Source organism: Tamandua tetradactyla, chromosome 1 (genome assembly GCF_023851605.1).
Source record: "Tamandua tetradactyla isolate mTamTet1 chromosome 1, mTamTet1.pri, whole genome shotgun sequence".
NCBI lineage: Eukaryota > Metazoa > Chordata > Mammalia > Pilosa > Myrmecophagidae > Tamandua > Tamandua tetradactyla.
This window is the reverse complement of record NC_135327.1, coordinates 120,561,660-120,565,197: the sequence shown is the minus strand read 5'-3', so window position 1 is coordinate 120,565,197 and position 3,538 is coordinate 120,561,660.

The following is a 3,538-nucleotide window of genomic DNA, read 5'->3' as shown; positions in this document are numbered from 1 at the left end:
AGTGCTTTATATAATTCCAGTCTTTCAAAATGTACTAAGACCTGCTTTGTGTCCCAGCATGTAGTCTACCTTGGAGAATGTTCAATGAGCACTTTAAGAGAATATATATCCTGCTGTTTTGGGTGCAGTGTTCTATATATATGTTTATTAGGACTAGTTCATTTATCATATTACTAGTATTTAAGTTTTCTGTTTCCTTTTTGAGCTTCTGTTTAGATGTCTTATCTATTCAACAGAGTGGTGTGCTGAAATTTCCCACTATTATTGTAGTGAACCTTCAGTTTTGCCAGTATTTGCTTCATGGACTTTGGGGCATCTTGATTAGCTGCATATATATGTAAGATTGTTCTTCCTTCTTAGTGAATTGCTCCTTCTATTAACATATGGTGTCCTTGTTTGTCTCTTACAACATTTTTGTATTTAAAGTCTATTTTGTCTGATATTACTATAGCTACACCAGCATTTTGTTGTTATTGTTTTTGTTTTTGTTACTGCTTGTATGGAAAATCATTTTCCAGTCTTTCACTTTTAACTTATTTGTATCTTTAGGTCTAAAATGAATCTCTTATATATTTTATCCACCCTACCATCTTTGTTTTTTCACTGGGGAGGTTAGCCCATTAACATTCAATGTTATTGCTATTAAAAAACAGCAATTTAACCATTTTATCCATTGGCTTTTATTTGTCAGATCCACTTTTTCTCCTTTTTTAATCCTTTTAGTTACTCTTACTGATAGTCTTCATTTCTATACTCTCCTGTTAGCCTCTCTCTCCTGTCTTCTTTTTTTTTTTTTTAGTTGAAGAACTTTTTTTTTTCAGTTGAAGAACTCTTGTAGGGCATGTCTCCTGCTAATGAACTCTCTCAGCTTCTGTTTACCTGGAATATTTTAATCTCTCCCTTATTTTTGAAGGACAGTTTTGCTGGATAAATAATTCTTTTTTCTCTTTCAGTATTATGAATATATGATTTCATTGCCTTCTCACCTCCATGGGATCTGATGAGAAATCAGCAGTTAGTCTTATTTGGCTTCCCTTGTGTTGGGTGAATTGCTTTTCTCTTGTAGCTTACAGACTTTTCTCCTTCTTTTTGGCATTTGACAATCTGATTAGTATGTGAGTCTGTTTGGATTTATTCTGTGTGGCGTATTTTGGGCTTCTTGGATTTTCATATTTATGTCTTTTCTAAGGGTTGGGAAATTTTTAGCTATTATTTCCTCAAATATTCTTCCTGGCTCTTTTCACTTTTCTTCTCCTTCTGGGACACCTATTATACATATGTTTGCATGTTTCATGTTGTCAATCATTTCCCAAAGACCCTGCTCCTAATTTTCCATTTTTTCCTCTATTTGTTCTTCTGTCTGTTTGAATTCAGTTACTCTATCTTCTAACTTGCTGATCCTTTCTTCTGTCTCTTCAAATCTGCTGTTGTGTCTATGGTGTATTTTTAAGTTCATATACAGTGTCTTTCATTTCCATAAGATTATTTTTCTATATATTTTTTCAAATTCTTTTTTATGCTCACCTAGTGTCTTCTTAATATCCTTTATCTTTTTAGCCATCTCATTGAATTTGTTTAGGAGATTTGTTTGAACTTCTTTTATTTGCTCCAAATTCTGTGTCTCCTTCAACTTTTTAATTCATTCCTTTGACTGGGCCATATCTTCCTGCATTTTAGTATGCCTTGTGATTTTTTTTTTTTTTTTTTTTTGCTGATATTTGGTCATCAGATTATTGTGGTGGGTTTGTTCTGAGGGTCAGTTTCTCTTGTCTAGGATTTTTTTGTTGCTTGATTTTGTATTTAGGCATTTCTTTGACAGCTGGATCATCGCTATATCACAGTCAAAACAGGGACAGGTATCCATGCAGAGAGTATAGAACAGCTCCAGTGGACCCTGGGATATGGTTTGGAAAGACACAAAAAAGCCCTTATTTTTCCTGCACTTTCTAGCCTTCCTAGAAGATGGGGCTTTGTGGCTACCTATTTCATCAGTGAAGCTACTGAAACATTAGGGTCCCTCAGCATCTGACCAGGAGGGGCTGAAATTGCAGGAATCCTGTGTTCTCACTTTGCTGGCCAATATCTTGATTAGTGTTGGGCTGTGTGAGGGATACAGAGTGTCCCTCTCTGCATCTTGGGCATTGAACTTCTGCAGTCATCCCAGTGTTCCGCTGCCCACCAGAGAAGAACTGAGCTATCCCTGCTGCTTCTCTCAAGGTGGGGAGGATGGTTCCAGGAACCATGGAGGGAAATATAGCCTCTGCCTATTATTTGTCACTCTCTTCATCCTGCACTTCCCTGGGCATTGTACTGTCCTCCATTGTACTATTCCCTGGATCCACAAACAGTTGATTCAGACAGCGTTTGTCTGGCTATGTACTGCTTTTGGGAAAGAAGTAGGTTCTGCCATTCTTTCCCCAGTCCTCTATTTTGGAAGCTCCTCCTTGGAGCTCCTTTGTATTCAGCACTCCTCAGTAACTTGCATTCTGTTCTGGGTCTCTGGACTTGGGTCCTTGTGTCTTGAAATGTGTGGGGATCTAATTCACTGCTCTATATGTGCATTTCTGTTTTTATTTTTCACTCTGTGTCCCTGGTGGGAAGTGGAAGGGATCCAAGCTGAGGCCTCTGAGTGCTTCCCAAACTGTGTGGGACAAGTGAAGAGGAGGGATGAGGACTGGTTGGTCCAAGACAGGAGTTTCCTACCTTATATTTTTCTCTTTCTTTGATTCAGCATTTGCAGAATACTTCTCCCGTGTCTACCTTCCTCCAGTGTTCTAAGCAAGGGAGGTGTGTCTCTTTTCACTGATTGTCTGGAGAGGGTTTTCCAGGAGACGTTTTATGCTGCCATGTTGATGACATCACCTCACTCTGTGGTCAGTGATATTTGATGTCATTCTTCCCTGAAGCAAAACAAACTACAAATCTTACTGTCTAAATCAGGAAGGGTTACATGGGCTAAAAAGGAGATTTATCCTGCTACAAAACTTTTTGGCAAAACTTACATCTAAATGAGCCAAGTTCCTTAGAATAGGAGGAAGTTTCAAATCCTCATCTCCATAAGAGAAAGAAAAATCAACGAATCTCCACCCTCAAAAAGTCATGAAAAGGCGGCAGGCCATGGTGGCTCAGTAGGCGGAGTTCTCGCCTGCCGTGCTGGACATCTGGGTTCAATTCCCCATTCCTGCCCATGAAAAAAAAAAAAGTCACGAAAAGGAAAAGGGGGTGCTTGGCTGTGCTCATTCCCATTAATGATTTGTTAAAAGTTGTCCTTTTTTTTTTTTACCTAGAAAAGGGCATCTATTTATTCTCTTCAAACTAAGGTTGGTCCTTAGACAGAACTTCAAGTCAGAACAGTGTTATTAATTATGATTCTTTAGGGCAAAGTCCACTGCACACTGCTTAATAAGTATTTGTGGAATTATCCAGAAAAGCAAGCTGAAATCATTTGATAGAATTGCTCTGAGATCCCTTCTCAAGGTTGAGAACCAAGCAGATTAACAATGCTTCAGACACAGGTTTAAGTAAAAATAAGGACCTG